Raw genomic sequence first — 19,507 nt, forward strand, 5'->3', positions numbered from 1 at the left:
GCTTCAGCTGAGTCCAGCTGCTTCTTATTGACAATCAGATGTACTGGCACAGAGAGCATCTAATCTGGATTGTGGCCATCTACAAGTAGCTAGAAGCACACAAATAATAATGGCTCATCATTGCACACTGATTTATATGAGGAGGACAGCGAGATGCATGTGCCCATTATTTTTCTTTCAGTCTTTGTTTGAACTCCTCACTCGCCTGACTAATAAAATGCACTGATAGAGGCCACCAGGAAAGGAGGAGCTTAGCATAGGTGCATGCCAGCAGCACCTCATATTCAGTAAGTACAAGGCTCCTTTCACTGCCTGTGCCTGTCAGAGGAGTTTCTACAGTGCTACACCACCAGAGAGCCCGCCATCAGGGCTGCAGAGGAGTGCAGGCTGGTCTGAGAAATGTTCCTGCTGGTGAAGCAAAGCAGAGCAGAAATACGCAAAGCAAGCCTCACTGCTGATTGTACCCTCTCATTTGTATGCTTGACACTCTTCCAGTAATGAATCATCAGCCCAAGTTCTGCTCAGCTCACCATGGCTAGAAATGCTGCAATAGCACCAAACTGGGTGGTGGGACACAGATTCATCTCCAAATGACTGAGCAGAGGAGATGGTGGATGCCTATGAAGCTGGCAAAATCATACCCTGCTGATGTTGAAAGTGTCATAATATACAGGTATCCATAGCAGAGTTGAATAGAGGAGAGATGCACCATGACAAGGTGTCTGCAGTGCATCAGTGGTGAAGTAAATGTTATTCCCCTTTAGTCAGAGTACTCTAGAGAAGAGAAAAATTACACGGCTGTGTCCATGCTTCCTTTAGTGAGGAAAACTTTTCGTGTCAAGACAGGGCAAAGCAATGTATGCAATGTATGGGGAAAGGGAGTACTCCATCCCTTTCCAATCATCCAAACAATCTAGGGAAAAACCACAATGTTTTAGACAAAATGCTTCACACATTCCCAACCAGAAAGGCACACTCTGTTCCAAGTATCTGCAGCTTTTACCTTAACATGGTGCCTAGAAATTACACCCTGGTGAGAAACAGAAGGGAACTACCAGTCCCATGGACACCTGGGACCACCTTTGAACTTCTTCCTAGTGATCCCATCTCTGGAAAAAGATGCACCTGTGCCTCCCAAGAACAAAGCTTACACTAGGAGAAAACAGAGAAACAAAGTAGCTTTTTTCAAGATTTTTTGATGAGAGGGTGAGGGAGTTTTTTGTTAACAGCTCAGTTTTGGCTACAGAGGTTTATGTGTCAACCTAGCCAAGTGGAACAAAGCAGAGAGCTGGAAGAACTAGAGGGACACACCAGGTCTCAAGTACTGCCTTTAGCTAAAGTTGAACTCATGCAAAATTCACCCTGTCTTGGTACGTTTCAGGGGAATAGCATCAGGTGAAAAAATCCCAAATGCAGAGGAAATTAAAGATGCACTGATGCCCTATATAATAAAGGGGAGATACGTCTAAGCACAATTTCAAAATTAAAAAATCTGAAATCAATCTTCCAAGGTGACATTTTGACATGGAGCCATTTGTCTCCAGTGTCAATGGCCTCTCAGTTCCTAGAGGATCTTAGTACCTTCTTGTTTTAGAGGACTACATTAGGCCTTTGAAAGCTTTGTAATCAAGGAAATTTGGGATCCATTATGAAGCCAGTCCTGAGAGAACATAGATAGTATGGTTTCCTGTTTTGTCATGATCCACTTACAGTAGAGCAGTAAGAGGATCAACAGCAGGATCACATATGTCATCTTCAGAAACAAGGAAGTATTAGATTTGGATAAATGGATGATTAAATGGTGATTGAAAACGAGGAAAGGAACTTGAAAAGGTGGATTTTTAGGAGACCAGGGGGAATGCGGAGGTCACAACATCTTTATTCTATAAAATATACAGACTGGCCATGCTTCTCAATTAATGACCAGAGAAGTTATTTCCTTCCTCATGGATCGACCGTGGGGCTCCTTAGACTATGGCTGCTCCTCTTCCACTCTCTCAGTTCCAGAAATTTCTGCCTTTGACATTTTTGCTGCCTGGCAGTTCCGTGGAAGGAGGTGGCAGGTCTCCATACCATTACAACCAGGACAGATAGTGCCCACGGGCCAATAGCCTTGCACAAACACATTAGCTCCAGGAATTAAGACACTTCCTTTTCCTGCTATATTGTTGCTAGGGAGCTCCTGAGGTTCCCCTGGATACCATGCAAAGGATAATAAAATGCTGTCATCTGTCTGAACTGAACAGTAACTGCTACCAACAGTTTCTCTTGTGTTCTCTCCTTTTTTTGTTTGCTTTACCCCTCATTTGTCCCCAAAACCAAGGTATTGCCTAGGATTGGTTTGGCACAGCCAAGAGAGCAATAAAACTACGTGCATTCAGCCTTGCTTATTGTGCAGACACTGAAGCAACACTGAAGCTGCTGTGCATGTCAGCAGCTTAGTCCAAACCTGCTGGGAGAGGCAGGGATGTGTTCAAGGCTGTGACCTCAGGCTTACGTCTAGCCCTGGTCCTCATTACACAAGACAGCAGCATTTCCAGGGTGCATCCACAGCACATCCTTGCCTCTTAGTCACCCTCCTTGCTTGCCTGAGGTATCTGCTGATGTGCACCTCAAAATCCATGCAGCAAATTAGCTTGTGAGTTGAAGCCAAAGAAATAAACGCCTTCTTGTGAACCACTGCGACCCATGTGTTGCCTGTGAGGATGCAGGCTGGGGAACAGCAGGCCTGAAGCAGAAGAAGAAATGTCAGATTGGCTGGAATTTGGAAGTAAAGCCAGAAAGGGAAAAGTGCGCCAAGTACAGCTGTGATTCCTCTGCCAGCAAAATTTGAAGAAGATGGTTTCATCTGTTGGATTTCCAAATGAGCCAAGATTCAAACATGAAGCATCACTGAAGTCTTGCTCATGTACCTTTCAGCCTCCTGAAAATTTCATTGTTTTTCTATACCCCCAGTATTTCATGTTCAAATCACAGCACAGATCCTATCTGCAGAATCTGCACAATGGAAAAAGCTGCACGACCAGAACAGTAGGTACAGAGAGTCACTGTATCAGATCTAGCTGAGACCAGGTACCAACAGTGAATCATCATGTCAGCTTAAGCAATAATAAAAAAAATCTGCCCAAGGCTCTCAATGGCCTAACACATCTCAAGTATACTATAATCTCAGCAATATTAAAATAATTGTACCAGCCAGCTCCAAAACCTCCTCAATATTCATCCATTGTTACTGGGGCCACCTACAGCCCTTTCATGAAGGCAAATAAGAACATCTCCAGCCTTTCAGTGAGAGGAATACTGCCTATTCTCAGCAGGTATTGCTACTGGCATCCCTAGTGAAAACTAATATCCTGGCTCCCTTCCAGGAAAAATGGGCCTTGGAGTCCCCACGATCAGCCGGAGGATAGCGGGGGGACCAAGGTGGTGTGTCTTCTCACTGGGCATATTTTTCAAAATCAAGGCAGAGATGCTGAGTGACTGATACTTGAGCATTTGTTTTCCTCTGCTTTTCATATGCTTTTCCTTCACCTGTGAGAGGAGTTCCTGTGGTTCTCCTTTTGCAGCAACTTGTCCTGCAGAGGAATGACATCAATCCCCACCTTGGGACTGCACAGAGCCCTTGGAGCAGAAGTGGGATGCAGCAGAAAGTCGTGTGCCCAGCTTCTGTCTAGTTATTAACTACTGGCCATAACACTGCTAAGCTCCCGCTGGTGCTCCAGTGCTCCAGAGGTGCAGGCTGGCTCGTCTGGTGCAGAAGGAAGGGAGTACAAGGTCAGAGATCCTAGCCGGTCCTGAGCTGATGGTGTCTCTCAGCAATAAAAAGCAGCTGCTACAGCAAGATTACAAGCTCAGAAGGGTGTGTGGGGTGATACCCTTCCTCCTCAGAGCCAGCAGGTAGACAGCAGCTCTGAGCTCAGCAGGAGGTATCTACCTGCTGCACTCAGGTCTGCCTCAGTCACTGCCAGTTGAAAGACCCAGAGCAGCAACTGGATAAATTGTCCAAATCTAACTCAACAGTCAAAAGCCAAGGGAGATACTGGGGGGATGTCTTGACTCTGTCAAAGGCAAAGAGGCCCCATAGGGAGACCTAACAAATAACAGGGCTGGGCAATCACCAATTGTATGATGTTTAACAAGGGAAGGTGCTGACTCTACATGTGGGACTGGGCAACCCTGGATGTATGGACAGATTGAGGCAGAAGAGGCTGGAGAGCAGTGCCATGGAAAGGGCCCTGGGGGTCCTGGTCAGTGTCAAGTTGAACATGAGTCAGCAGTGCCCTGGCAGCCAGGAGAGCCACCTGTGTCCTGGGGGCATCAGGCTCAGCATCATCAGGAGGGCAAGGGAGGGGATTTTCCAGCTCTGCTGTAACTCAGCACCAGCTCATCCTTCGTCCCTTCAGACGGCTTCTGGGCTGAGCATTTGTTTTCACCATAAACCATACATACCCACAAGTGTAAACTACACAGGGACACCAGATACAGCAGGACGAGATGGCTTATTCTGTCACCACAGGTGCCCTGTGATGCTGAAAGGGCCCGCTCTTATTACAATCTGCCCTTTTAGGTTGTGGTCACCACATTCGCACCACTCTTAACCTGTAGGGGATGAATCAGCTCTGCCGCCTCCTAGGGCACCACCAGCAACAGTGCAATAACCCATGCTTGGCAAACCATGCAGGCCCAGCAAAGCCCGACTTTTCATAGGCACAAGTTGAACTGCAAAGGATTATCTCAATAGAGAGACATGAAATCCCCATCCTTTGTGGCCTCCTTGTGTCCACCCTTTGTGGATAATAACTCAAAAATGCAAAACCAAAAATTAAACCTGATGACCATGTTTTGCATAAAAGATACAATCCTGGCAATGGTGAATTACCTGCTACATTTCACCTCCTCTTCTCTTCACAGACTCTTAAAAAATGTGATGTCATTTCATCCATTTCTTCTTCAAACACCAGTTCCAGGGTTGTGATGAAAAAAAATTAAAGTAAAAAAAAAAAACAAGTAACAAAAATAATCTGTACAACTAACTGACTTTTTATACTTCCCCACAGACCACCATCAATGCAAACAGCTCCTGAGAATACAACACCAAGAATTTACTGCAGAGACGGAAACCCAGGCCTTTGTAACTGTTATTAACACTCATGTCAGGACAGCCCTGATCTTCTCTCCCTTTGTCACCCTCAGCCTTACACATCACCTCCCATCCTATTTGCTCAGCTAGGCACATCCTTGATCTGTATTTCTGAGACAATGACACCTCACAAGGCCAGAAATAATCAGTAGTATATACACAGCATCACCTAAGTGAAGCATGTGAGCTGGAAGCAGGTACTCTGCAGTCATCAGACAGAGAAAAAGGCTCTTTGAAAGCACAAAGCAAGGCAGGAACCTAATTTAGCTGCACTGAATTGCTCTCTGGAAAAGAACGAGGTGCTTGATGATAAATCAGGAAGATAATCTCTCTAGATAGTTGAGGATTTACCAAATATACCCGAAATGATGTGGCATGCAAGCTCATAGGCACAGGGACTGCACAGAGTGCAGAAATGGAGACTGGCTGTGCTGCAGGAGGCTGATAGGGAGCTCACCTGTGGGGTGGAGCACATCGCTGCTCAGGCATAGCTGTCGTCTCCCAGAAAGCAAGAGGGGAGAGCCACTTGAAGCCCTCAATGCCCCAGTCCCCTGGGGTGGCCAGCAGGTGCCCAAACATGGCCAAGTCCCTTAGCATTTTCATTTTCCTGAACTCCAGCTCAGGGGAGGTCTGTGCTGCAGCACATGCCATCACACAGTGCCTGGAGATGAGCCCAACCAGCAGGCAAAGCACAGCCCTACTCCTGCTCAGTGGCTGCTCAGAGGGTGGTTTCCATTACTGCCTGACCCCCGCGGGCAGGGAAGTGGAGTAATTCAGCTGCTTGGCTAAAAATAGAAGGAGAGACTTCCCTTTCTCCTTTCGGCCTGTTCAGTGAAAGCTCTCCACACTGATTCAAGCCACTTTAACTCTTGTCTGCTTCTTTGGTTCCCTAGCCTTTCCCAGATCTGATATTCTCTACCCCTACATTTCATACCCAGTCTACCCACCTCTTCTCTGCCACACCCCTTCAGCCTTTTCTGTCTTCTTCTGCTTTTGCAGCTGCATCCTACCTCTCTGTAAGTTCCCTTTCCCCATCAGGATTTGTACTGTCGTGTTTACGGGGTCACAGATGCACACAGAAGGTATATGAAACCATAATTTTGAGTACAGCCACATTGCTACCGTGCCCTCTGATGGTGACAGCTGGCAGGAGTCGAGGTCTGCTGCAGGCATCTGGGCTAGTGGATTCAAAGCTCTGCAAAGCCAGAGAGCAAACAAAGAGCCAAGAAGTATGATCCCTCACACAGCATCCATCCTCCTGTTACAGCACAACAGCATCAGGCTAGCAGCTGCCTGAGCACTGGGGAGAAGGCTGAGGGGATGGACTGAGGCATGTGGCAGCTTGGAGCAAGCTGAGACTCAGTTTACAGTAGCTGTACATGAACTATATTTGCTTAAATTCTTGCATTTGCTCCACATTAAAGCTAATCCAAATGAGATCAGAATCTGGCTTTACTTTTCATGTGTTCCATGTGCTATTACATAATCCCTTCCAAAAGTCTTTAATTGCACTTGTAAGCACAGTGTCCATGGTACTAGAAAACTCCAGTGGTGTACCCAGGTAAGATCCTTTGGCCAGCATGGACTGCTCCATGGAAAGACACGAAAGTCTTGGACATTAGGTTATTGCAAACTGCTTGTAGGTTGCCTCCAATGAAGCTGAAGGACAATCTCTGCCTGAAAGCCCAGGACTGAATGTGCCAATTGCTTTCTTGTAACTCCTTTTTGTCATTTAAGAAAAATACCAGTTTTGAGCCTGTTTACAAAGGTTGTGGGCTAGACGCTAATAAACAGCTGGGAAAGAAGTCATCATAACAGTACAATGCTCTTCTCACCAGCTTTGGCGCGAAGGAGTCATCACGGAGTTTCACTGTCGCTAGAGCACCCAACATTAAAACTTGTAGGTAGAAGGATAACTTCACAGTATTCTGGTCTCAAAGCAGCCGCATAACATTTATGTAAGATGTGGACTACTGACCACTTTTGTGGAAAGTAGTCCACACTTCTACTGTTTTTCAAAATACAATATTGTCAGAACTGGGCTATACAAAAGAAAAGAAAAAAAAAAAAAAAGAAAACAATAAAGGCAAGTTTATTATAGTAACATTGGCAGAATAGAATTATTCTACTGAAAATATAAATCACTGCATATTTATTTTAGACAAACATGGCAGAATCTGTCCCACTCCTTTGCAAAAATTGCAGTGAAAAGCAGAATTTCAGTAGATGAAGCAAAGCATCCCTGGTGTAGGAGATGCATAACTACATAGATAATGTATCTCCCAAAGGGAAAAAATAGCCTACGACTTCTCATTAGGTAATTGCAGATACTGTCATGAGACGTGTTATCTACCCAGTGACTAAATGTCATTCATCTCTCCCAAAGGTAGCTTAATAGGTCACCACCTACCAGGAGAAAATGAAAGGCTACTCCTGTGTGGTCTGTATTGCTGACTCCCTAACACAATTTCCTGGAGTCTCCTGTACAAACTCTCCTTCATGCCTAATGACCATACACAGGCTGGCGCCTGGACTCATGCAAAACATGTAACTGTGCAGCAGGTTTTCACTGATTTTGGAAGGAAAAGAGTTTTCTGACAGAGGAGCTGTTGGCTGGCTTGTTTTTAGTTCTTGTGAGAATGAAGGTGTCCAGGGTTGCAGTGTATTCTGTTACCATCCTCATGAGGTGTTGAAATCAGGTAGGGCAATGTTTCCTTGCCTCCTCCCCCCAGACTATCTTTCTGTTAATGACCCATCATTGTCCTGCAGCATGACTCAGAGATAACTCCCTCTGGACTATCTTCTGTTAATGAGCCTAATCAACACTTGGCCTCATGACTCATTACCCCATTGTGAGATGCGCCACCCAGAGGGAGGAACCAAGCATCCCATCGTGGATATAAGCTGAGGCTGAACACCAGAGACACGGGCTTCCCACTGGATTTCCAGAGGACAGAAGCAACACAGCCACCACTGGACCTTCTGAGGAGGAGCAGACCCTTTTTCTACAGGATCGCCACTTCGGGAGGACTGCAGCCACCATTCTCCCAGACTGCCACCACCACCCTGACTAACAGGGTGCCAGGTTGTATCCTAACTCTGTCAGTTTAACCCAGTGTTGTCCGCTTTTATTTTTTTTTCTTTCCCCCTCCTTTTATTTCCCTATTAAATTGTTATTCTGACTTGGTGTCTCCCCCTAGTTTGTTTTCAAACTAGTACAGAAGGAAAATGAAAGTAAGAACTGAATTTGGTGTCCAAATTCTTTGTATTGTTCCAGAAAAAGTACAGTGCTGACAGCAACAAGTTCTGGTGCAGCACTTTTGCAGTGATGGTGGCAGTCACAGACTGTCTCCAGGCCCTGTTTTATCATTTTTCTCCAATGCACTATTTCCTTTGCATCAGGTGGGACAGCCTGGGCAGCACAGGAGACTAGTCAGACTGAAAAGGAGTAATGTCCTCACTGGAAAATAGGCACAATCCAGCCAAGGCTTCTCTGAGCAACCAGAGCTTTAGCAAGGGATCAGGTACTAGGTGTCTGGGGAGAGAAGTCTCTTCAGCTAGAAGAGAAATACTGCATTAGAGATGAAACCACAGGCAATCCCAGCCAGGGCACAGGAGACTAGAACACACTGGTAATAGGACAAGGGGGTTTTTCACTTTGGTCTTTGCAGCTATTCTACAGCTGTGCTTTGGTTGTCTACAATCACCTCACAGCACAACCTGCAAACCTCAGGTCTTCAGCAGGTGAAAGACAGAATTCTGCTTTTGGAAAGTTGTCAAACATTACTCCCAAGCTCTTACTTTAACAACTGAAAGCCTGAGTAAAAGATTAATTTAAAGAAGGATAGTTAATCAACATGAGACTTTTCTTTAGTTGAAACCAAACAAAACAACACTTTTTGGGAACTTGCAATATGATACCTCCTGCACAAAAAAGGTATTTTTACTGACACCCTTACAAATCCTGGGATTTTGTCAGGAGATTAAATGTTTATTTCATAGTTTAAAATTCAGGAATCACACAGATACAGATCTTGGTCTCAAAGTTTCTAGCACTTGTGGTATACATGAAAATTTTAAAAGCTCCATAAATCTCTTTCCCTGTCTTCTACCTGCCCCAAACCTTCCACCCCCCTCCAAGAATAAAATAATAATAAAAAAACCAGGCCCACTATGATTTTTACATCTCTGCCATAATATTCAGATGTCACTTTAACAATATTTTTTCATGGAAAATTTATGAAAATTTTCTGCTATCACTAAACTTACATTCCTTGATAATAATCTAAGCTATTAAAACAGATTTTTCCTTTCATGAAAAAGACTGGAGCATTTAAATTAGCCTTCAAGTATTAGATAGAGATAATTTTCTGTAATTAACCATTCCAATTTCTTCCTAAATGACTTCCCCCAGTAAGTCAAAGATATTTCCCTTCTTAATTCTGTTACTACTGTGTCTAAAATAAGTCTACACTCAGTTTTACATTTCATTTTCTGCTACAGTGAATCTAATAAAGCACCTGATTTACAGAACAGAATGCACAGTGCTTAGGGACTGCAGGGCGAGGTTGTCCAAGCCATTGGTTTCAAAGAGTAATTAAAATTTACCCTCTCTCCAGCTCACAGCAAATAAGAGACATTTTGCAAGCTCGCTTCCCAAAGGTCAGCAAAGACAACCATGACTGGAAGAAGATGCTTGAGGTGATGTGCTCTGAGGATCAGTGAGTTAGAGCTGGGAGAGAGAGTGAGAAGTGCTTGTGCTCACACGAGGTGACCTGCTTGGTGCTGCTGGGGTGGCCCCATCAGGCAGAATGGCCAGAGGCAGGCAGTGGGGCCAGCGAAAGGACATGAGACAACAAGGGGCACAGACTTCTAACGAGGAGGGATAGCTGGGGGAGGTGAGGGCAGTCCTGGAGTGACAGAAATCACTACTCTCACATCACAGAACAGCAGCCATCACTGAACTCTGCAGCAGCCTAAACACAAAATGGGAAACAGTTTTTTCTCAACCTAACTTAGCTGCCAGAGGTGTCAAGAACAGGATTTGGGGTGAATTGTTAAATTGTCTCCAAATATTATCTCCCCTATTATCCTTGTCCAGAAGAGCATTTGTCGCTGGTCATATCCAAGACTGGATACTGGAGCTGGGTGATCTGTGGTCTCTAGTTTCAATCAAGCATTTCCTCCATTTCATTTATAGACTTCTCCAGCAAAAGGGAGATCTTAGTCTTAGGGGGAAGATAATCTCTTTTATCTTGTGAAGTAGAGGTTTTCGATATCCTGTTAATGATGAAAATATTTTAATCATTCATTATCATACATATTCCCCCCAAACAGGCCTGCCATGTTTCTCCTCATGGAGGGTTTTCTGGGACAAAAATCACGCCCATGCATGGAGAAACTTTCTATAAGGGCATGCAGTGGTAGGATAAGGGGGAACGGTTTAAAATTAAAAGACAAGAAATTGAGATTAGATATTAGAAAGAAAATCTTCCATTTGAGGGTGGTAAGGCACTAGAACAGCTTGCCCAGAGAAGTTGTGGATGCCCCATCCCTGGAAGTGTTCACAGGCAGATTAGATGGGGCTTTGAACAACCTGGTCCAGTGGAAGGTATCCCTGCCCATGGTGGGAGATTTGCAACTAGGTAATGTTCAAGGTCCCTTCCAACCAACACCACTCTGTGATTCTATGATTCTGTGACCAGCTGACTGGCACAAGTCCCATCACAGACAAAACTGTGCAACGAACCCCTGGGATCCTGAGTGTGTTCCTCTGCATTGTGTACAAAAGGTTCAACACATCCATTTCAGTGTGTAGCAAATACGGCACTTGCATAGGACACACCAGTGTGTCCTTCCTCTGCAGTGGAAGTGTCCAGCACTTCTCTGCTGTGCTTGGACTACAAATTTCTGCATAACAACTCTCATCAGGACACTGAACATCTGGAATTACAGGCAAACATCCAAATACGGCAGATTTCAACCAAACATTGTTTTCAGCAAAGATGGTATATGTGGAAGAGCTGGAAGCATAACAGTTTCACGAGCCCAGAGCCAGCCCACCATGTCAGAACTGAAGTCTCCTACTCACTTGTCATAAAATCAGCTTTTTTTACCAAAGAAAGCAAGCCTTTTTGGCCTTTTTTACAGAATTTTATATTGAAGACATCAGAAAAGCCATCCTGTCTCCCTTTCTCTTCTCCCTGTGCTGCTCAGGTACAAATTCTCTAGTTTTCCTTGTTGTCACTATTGGCCTGACTTTATATGCCTTATTCAAAGCATAAGGAGTCACTGAAACTTCTTCTGCTGATTCAAGCCCTGAGCACACATGCAGACTCCAGAGAGATTGTCAGGGAAGGATTTGCCTTTATCCAGTCCAAAGCTGTTTAGATTGCAAACCCAAGAGAGGCCTCTGGAGTCAATAGGAAGCTGCAAGAGTCTCCCAAGGCTCACTTGCTGTCTCCTCCCTGCCTTGTGAAGAAGTGCAGACATGAGCAGGACAGTGGGGGAAGAAGGTTGCCACCATGGGAAACACCAGGAGTCAAGAAAGAGAAAGAAAATCCCAGGAGCTGCAGCCAGTCTCCCCACAGTCCAAACACCAGGGGAAACCTGGACAACAGAAAGTATGTTTTCCTCCAAAACACAGATTTGACATACACAGCTGTGAGGCCACTGGACATGCACATGCAGAGGACACGTCACCCGGGTCTGCAGCTTCTAGACTGAAATGTTTATGACAGAGGGAGAACCAGCATTAGACCTCTGGCTAGAACAACATTATAACTTTGGGTAATAGATAGTCTCTTCTTGTTACCATCTCCATGGAATGTGTTAAAACAGGATAAAAATTTAGGTATAAAAGCAACTTGTATCACGCATACAGTAGACTTATCACCTTCCCCCAAGGGAAGAAAGGTTGAACCCAACTGACTCTTCAAGTTTTTTTCCTGGCAAATAAAAAATTTCATCTTTAGAGTACTTCAGTGTTGCAGTGCATATTTCATGAAGAGCAGAAAATCCTTTGCTAGGGAGAAGCAGTTTGCTATTAACAAATGCAGTGTGTTACTGCCCAGTGGAGCAGAGCAGCTCACAGAAAATCTCTGTGCTTTCCCTTTTTATACAAAAAGTCATACAGTGTCTCAGGGACAGTATCTATTACTTTTGTAGCTGCTTTCATAGCCAGGACAGAACTTTTTATAGCTGCCTGAACACTAGAATTAGTCCTTGCCATAACAGTGAGAATTTGGCCATTCAGCTAGCAAGGAAACCCTCTCTGAGCTTTTGTGCAAGGTCTTATAAAACATTAATATATTCAATAGCAGGACTAGCAGCAAAATAGTACTTCAATACAGCCATAGACAAAGCCACGTTAACACCCCAAGTTCAGGCTCTATCTGTTTCACTCCCAGACTGATTCCAGATTGATAGCAAAGACTTCATTCAATCTAACTCCCTCTCAGAATAAAAGTGCACAGCTGACAGGATCATTTTCCCATTATTCTCTCCAGACACGATCATCTTATAGACCTGCACCCCTAAAAGTTATCCTGTTTCATGGTACACACAACAGAGCATGGAATCTAGAACATAGGAGAGTTGTCTGCTGTGAAATGGGGGTGTGCTAGTCCCAAGCAGGAGAAACACAGGTCTCAGTTAGCCTGAGATGCTGTTTGTCTTCTGCAGACCATCTAGAGTGGTGGCAACACAGATGGCCCAAACATACACGCTTTGACTTCACACTCGTAATTCCATGTGCCTTTCCAATTCTTCTGTCCATGGCCTTCCTTGTCTAGGGTAAGGAAATACTTTCTGCATGGTCTCTCCATTCCTGAGGTAGCACAGAGGAGAGGGTGATCTGGCATCCAGCTGTGGCCCTTTTCCCTCAATTCTTCCCTCTCTCCCTTGTGCTCTCAGCAGCATAAGACAAAGTAGAACAGACTTCCCTTGCACTTGGATCAGCCAGGTTTGGGGCCAAAGAGGAGTTGGGGGAGCAAAGGATTATGCTGAGATAAACGAGTGAAGGGACATGGTGTGAGATCCCTGAATCTGCAGGCAGTCCCCTCTCCAGTGTTCAAGTGGCTGGGCACCCTGGGCATTATCGACACAGAGGCAGCGCCTTCACCTCAGACCCCCAGCCAAGCAACCTGTGCCAGGGCAGTGCTTCCTGCAGCACCAGCACCATGGAGGTTGCCAGTGGTCCAGCCTGCCCCGTGCCCCCAGAGAGCAGTAAAGCAAGCCCTGAGATTAACTGGGGGGTGAGGTACGGCTGCTGCATTCCTATGTGATTACTCCACTTTGGAGGATGCAGCACCTGCAAGTCACTCTGGGGAAGAAGACTGAGCCACAGTGGGGGTTAAAGCAAGCCCACAGTGCCCTGCCAGCCTTCCCCAGATGAACTGCAAGGTGGGGATTGCTGCTCTACTAAATCCCCCTTCCATGTGGCAGCAGTGCTTATGTTCAAACACAGCCTGTAGAACAAGTCTGAGACTCCACTACAGCCCTCTATTAACCCAGATGGGAAAAACTACCCTTCATTTCTGCTTTGAATTTGTTTTGTTTTAAGCTGCAGCAACTGGGTCTTGTTATCTGTCTGCCTGGTTTACTGAAGAGTCCTCTGTCATCACATCCCTGTTTCCAGCACGTACTTACAGAGTTGGATCAAGTCAGCCACTGGCCACCTGGGCGATAAGTCAAATAAATTGAACTCCCAACTCTTTCATTACAAAAGCAAGTTTCCTGGTCTCCTACTTGTTTTGCTTCCTCTTCTCAGAGCCTCCTCCAAATTATCAGCATGTTTCTGAGCTGCAGGCTCAGGGCTGGACACAGCATTTCTGCTGCAGTCACCCCAGTAGCAAGCACAGAGGTGACACTGTTGCTCCCCTTCTATCCCAATGCTGCTGTCTGTGTCCCAGCCTCACTCTAAGATGCTCCTCTGGGTGAATATCCAGCATAAGCTCTGTCATGCTGAATATGGGTTGCCTTCTTCATTGACAAGACCTTTGTCCAAATGATTTTTCTGCACCCAGAAAATGGGTTCCAGGTTCTTTTCTAGAGTAGTGACATACCTCAGTAATTCTTTTCCAATCTGTGTTTATTACAACCTCAGTATTGCAATTTCTTTTATTCTCCCCAATGCCTTGATCCAATCCAGCACCACATCCCACCATTACCTGTCTCCTTAAAGTGGACAGGAGGATCCCTTCTCTTCTTAGAAACAAAGGAAGATTTACCGATCAACGGGTGATGTTGGCACACATCCCAGGCCATGTCAGCAGGTCTTGTCCCATTAGCTGTCAGTCTGAGAAGGGCTCCTGGCTGTGTGCACACCCATGTCACAGTTGTCTGGAATATGGCAAACGAGCCAGAAGAACCTCCTGGAGGAGACAGTTTCTCCAGGGCAGAGTGGGATTCAGCCCCAAGCTCTGCACCTTGTGTAGCAAAAGCCAAGGGCAAGGAAGGAGGGAAGTGGTTCTGTGTCCATGGCCTCACCACCACAGAACAGCAGCATTGCAGGTAGGATCCATGCTCTGGTCCCCTTGCCATGTCTCCTGTGCCAGGCTGCAGCTGTTCCCTGAGCAGTGACACAACTCAGCAATTTCACATCATCATGTGAAGGGAACAGATCCCCCAGATCCCACCATTTTATATTCCTGCATCATGGCCAATGTGGCTGCTAGTCTCCAAACTTGTGTTGTTCCTTCCTCCAGCATCCATCTGCAGCAATGTCACAATCACTGCTGGAAAGTTCAGGGTGGCCCCCTGGAAGGAAAAGAAGGGGCACTAACATTGCCTCTCTCTGCCCAGCTGCTAGAGAAAAACTTGAAGGTATTTCCAGCTGTTTCAGAGAGAGTTTAATGCATGAAAGGGTCTGTCCCCGCTCTGCTCCATAGTTGCATCCTGTCCAAAGGAACAAGAGGGTGCCTGCAACTGCTGTAAAAGTAAAGCTATGCTTGGAAACCTGACCTAAATCCCCTGGCCTGTCATCAGGGAGTGTTAAAAAGAAAGGACCACTCCATGAAGACAACCAGGGCGTTTCTTCCTCATTATGTTTTCTCCAGGGTACCTATTTACCACAAATTTAAAGATTTTGCTTAGCACTTGTGTGAGCCCAAAACACTCTGAGGCACTGGGGCATGAAGGGCACTGGGAAATGTTTTCTAAACAAACAATTGTTTAATGTCTTTTCATTTAGAAAGCATTTTGATGACAAGTTCCACAGGGATGTATTCAAACACTCTCTCAAGATTCATTTAATGTGGGCCAGGTAAGGCATGAGCATAATGGGTTTAAATTTGATTTGGATTAATTTTACTGCCTTTTCAGATCTCTTGTTTGTTAACAAATGTTTGCTGTATGAACTTTTCGAACTAGAAAAGTATTTTAATACCCACCAGAAGCTGTTTGGCACAACTGTTACTCAAGACGCTCTCAAAAACCTCACATTTCCTCTGATAAACATGGAGTCACTGTTGCAAGGCACTGAACACAACACAAAGGAGCTTGAGGCCTGAGGTAATTTTCTGTAAGGAGAAAACCTCAAGTGCAGACATTATCCTTCATTTCTAACAGCATATTTGTCAGCTCATTGCATAAGAAAAAGAAATTAACTCAGTAGACTACAGATCGTTTTTTAGAATGAATGCAGATCAGACATGTTTAATTTTGGGTTTTGGATGAAGAGCCATGCAGAGCTGGAAAACTCTGTGTGTGTGATATGCTTGCAGTGAATTCACTGACTGAGTAGCAGCCACTTCTGTAAGGAGGTAGACTGAGACAGAGCTGCAGCAGTCTAAGCAGTGGACAGAAGCCTCTGTCCCTCAGGACTGAGAAGTCACAGAGTTATGCCTAAATTGATGGCTACAAGCAGCAGAACAAGCAAGGAGGAAGAGTGTACAGCTTTTGTCATGCTGTGGCTTATGCCAAACTTTTTGTCATGCATGTCTAGGGTTTTGGGGAGAATTAGCACTTTATAAGCACACATTACAGGAAAAGGTCCATAAATGGGGACATGATTGCATAAATAGAGGAAGGTCCATTCTGGATGCTGCAAGAAGAGCTTCAGGGGTGGTCCCATGACTTACCAGAGAAAATGGGCACTAGTTTTATCATGCCTACAGGTTGTCCCTACCTTGCAGTACTTCCTTCTTTTCACAAAATAGCTCCCAGAATCTTGCAAGAATACTCCACATTGCTGATGTTCCAGCCTTTAACACAACTACCTGCCTCTCTTCCTCCCAGGACTCCTTCACCAGATCAGCTGGGGATCCTGAAGCTACCCGAGGTTTTCAGAGAGAAGCAAATATTAATGCTTCCAAAATCACAGGGCTCCCCAGGGGCAGCAGGGTGGCCAAAGCTGTATCTGACAGAAGCTCACCCCTCTGCATCCCCATCCAGTATCACGTGGCTTTCTCTAGCACACAGTCTTTCATCCAAAATAAAGGCACAGGCAAAGGGTTGTTCTTCCTGCTGTGGCAGAAGTGGTAATTTTCCCATGGAAAGGAAAATTTCCTCCAAAAAGAGGAACAGTAACACCAGCTGTATGATAACAACACTATTTGCTTTAGGTTGGCAGAACTTAGTTTAGCATCTCCATGTGAAGTTCTCAGATCACAGAAATCAACTCTTAGAGTGAATAACTTTTAAATCTGTTATGTATAAATGGATATTAATAATGCTACAACAGTAGGCTGTGAGAGTGCACACATAAACACGTAATCCTAATCCAGAACACATACATGCCTCCAGCTCTCTACATTTCCCACTCTATATCTTTCAAGGGCAAGAATTTCACATTATGATCATTTCCAACTCTAGGTATCTTATTTTGGAAATAATCTCTTCAAAATATGTTAATGCCTTAAGCATCCCACACAGAACTGTGAGCTCTGAGTTCTCCATTATTCTTTTAGCATAGTGAATGCACACTTAAAATTTTCTAATAGGTACTAAGAAGCTCAAGGCAGAAAAAGATTTCTAAAATAACTCATGCTATTTTCAGAGAATCCAATTTAAACAAGTGCCAGCTAAAATATTTCTGGATTGAAAAGTTTTCTATAGTAACTTGCAAACACAAAATCAGTCACCAGGACAGTTCTAGCTGCTATCTTTTTTGTCACAGACCTAAACTTCTGTCCAGTTAAAAATTCCTAGTTTGAAAATAGGAAGGTGTGGGATGAGCAGTGATTTTTATCTAAGCATTTCAAAAACAGATTCATGTTTCTAAACCACAGATTAGGTCACAGGGTAAGTCAATCCAGGGGTTAGTACAAGGCTTGCTCCTGAAGCCTTGGGGAGGAGCTATAGCTTCTGAACACAGGATTGATGGTCAGGCTCCTGCCGGGGCAAGTTTGGGCCAGTTGCGTTCAAACACAGCCTTCTCTGTGGATCTCACAGTCCCTGTGTTGTGGCATCCCAGACAAGTGCATTTTCAGGATCAAGACCAGAACACCCAATGAACCTACCCTATTTTTCATCCTGGCTCCCCCTTTAAATTCTCACTGCAAAGAAAAGCAAAAGCTAGTTTGTGGCATAAAAGGGGGAAGAACTGGAGCTGGACACAAAAAGGAGGTGAAAACTTGATGTCAGTTACACAAGCCTATTGGGTAGTTCTGTTGTTTGGTTTCCAAATGGTTGCTATTAAAGCCTTTGGGATATTCTCTGCCCACCTGAAAGTCAAGCTGCAGATCTCAGCCTCTGTGTGAGGTTTTAAGTACCTGCCTTTCATCAAGTAGCTTCTAGACTCCAGGCTCTTGTCACAAACTCCTGTGACCCTTACTGACTGCACCTAAGTCAAAGAATCTGTCAGAAGAAGGTACCGGCTAAGAAGGGTATGAATCATGCGCTTAAATGCCCAGGGGGGCAGGGAAACATGGCATATCCTCTTCGAGATGTGGTGCTGCTGTGGACCCTCCTGTCCACATTGGTGCTGGGCTGGGGAGAGGGCAGCCCCTGCTCAGTGCATTCAGGTTCCTGGCCACACGCTCCTGCTTCTGCTCTGAACAGCTTGGGGACAGCTTCCCTCACACAGCAGCTCCCCGTGTCACTGCACCACTACCCAAACTCCCCTCCCACTTTTTCATAGCTCGATCTTTCTGTTTAGCTTCTTTACTTCCAACACCAAAGCCTGGTCCCCTGGGACAGCTCTGCATGTGGAAGCAGCAGATAGAATTGACTGTGTCAAGAAGCAAGCAGTGAAAAACAGCTGCTTTACCCCCAAAGAAGTGGCTGGCAAGCATCTCGCCGTCCTAGAGAGATCAAGACTGTACAGGTCTCTAGCACAACATTAGCTGCCACACAGCAGACCCCAGCACACAGGAAGATTTGAAAGCCTGCATCCTAGAAACTCAACGAGATCAATCCCACGGGGATGGGGGAGCCAAGGCAGAGCACTGAATAGCACCCACACGCATCACTTCTTCCTCTGTCTCAGTAGGACAGACAGCACGAGCCATCAGGAAAGTTCACACACTGCTGCTTTAAATAGCAGCTAATCCCCAAAGCCCAGAACTCGACAGAAAGCTGCCTGAGGAAAAACATTCAACAGCCTGAAAATCCCAAATTAATTCATTCTGATCACTGCTGCCAAATAAACTGAAGTGGATTAATGGCAGCAGATAGCAGACAACCGAACGTAAAGGCTGGTTTTTGGCTTGTTGCTCAGCTCTCCAGGAGACATCACAGCACATCTCTACGCGGGGAGTTCCAGCTGCTCTGTCCCCAAGCAGCCTTTGTAACACAGGAGGCCAGGGGCTGGGGCCTGGATTCCACAATGTGTGTGGACATGCATCTGCTTTCAAGGACATGTTGAAAATACACCAAAATCAGGCTGTGGAGGCCCAGGGCTGAGCTTACACATTGCCCCAGCAGGACCAGTGCAGCTGCTCACCTTCATACAGTCACAGTGCAACTGCCTCAGCATAAGCACTGAAACCCCCTGGCCCATCCACCTCTGCAGAGGGTGGCCTCCTCACCAAGGATCTCACATATTCCCCTGACCTTCCTGCCACATTCTGCATATGTGAGGCCCTCGAGGTAGACCCTCTTAAGGCAGAAGCAGCAGTTACCTCCAGGCAGTGCTGGTGCCCACATCATGGATGTGGGGTTTCTGTCTTCCCTCATAACCCACCTGTGCCAGAACTTCATACCCTCAAGAATGAAATCTCCCAGATCAGCATGTACACTCCTGGGAAAATGGTGGTGTCTTTCTGTAAAGCAGAAGCTAACCACAGAAATCAAGAGCTCTCCATCTTCCATTTCATTTGGGAGTCTCATCCTTGTCACCCCTTGGCTCCTTGAAGAATGTCCCCAAGGAGCTCCACGCTCACCTGTCAGTACCTCATTAACTGACTTCTTGCTTTTGCTGGCTGC

The 19,507-nt window shown here is 45.5% G+C and overlaps 1 long non-coding RNA gene across 1 annotated transcript; it reads left to right on the forward strand.

Moving 5' to 3' along the window:
* On the forward strand, positions 1-10,682 carry LOC125319453. Its single transcript, XR_007200736.1, has 3 exons — positions 1-11; positions 7,742-7,748; positions 10,602-10,682. It is a non-coding gene; the product is annotated as an uncharacterized LOC125319453 (long non-coding RNA).
* Positions 10,683-19,507: the final 8,825 nt, after the last annotated feature.

This window comes from Corvus hawaiiensis, chromosome Z, assembly GCF_020740725.1.
Source record: "Corvus hawaiiensis isolate bCorHaw1 chromosome Z, bCorHaw1.pri.cur, whole genome shotgun sequence".
NCBI classification, from domain to species: Eukaryota; Metazoa; Chordata; class Aves; order Passeriformes; family Corvidae; genus Corvus; species Corvus hawaiiensis.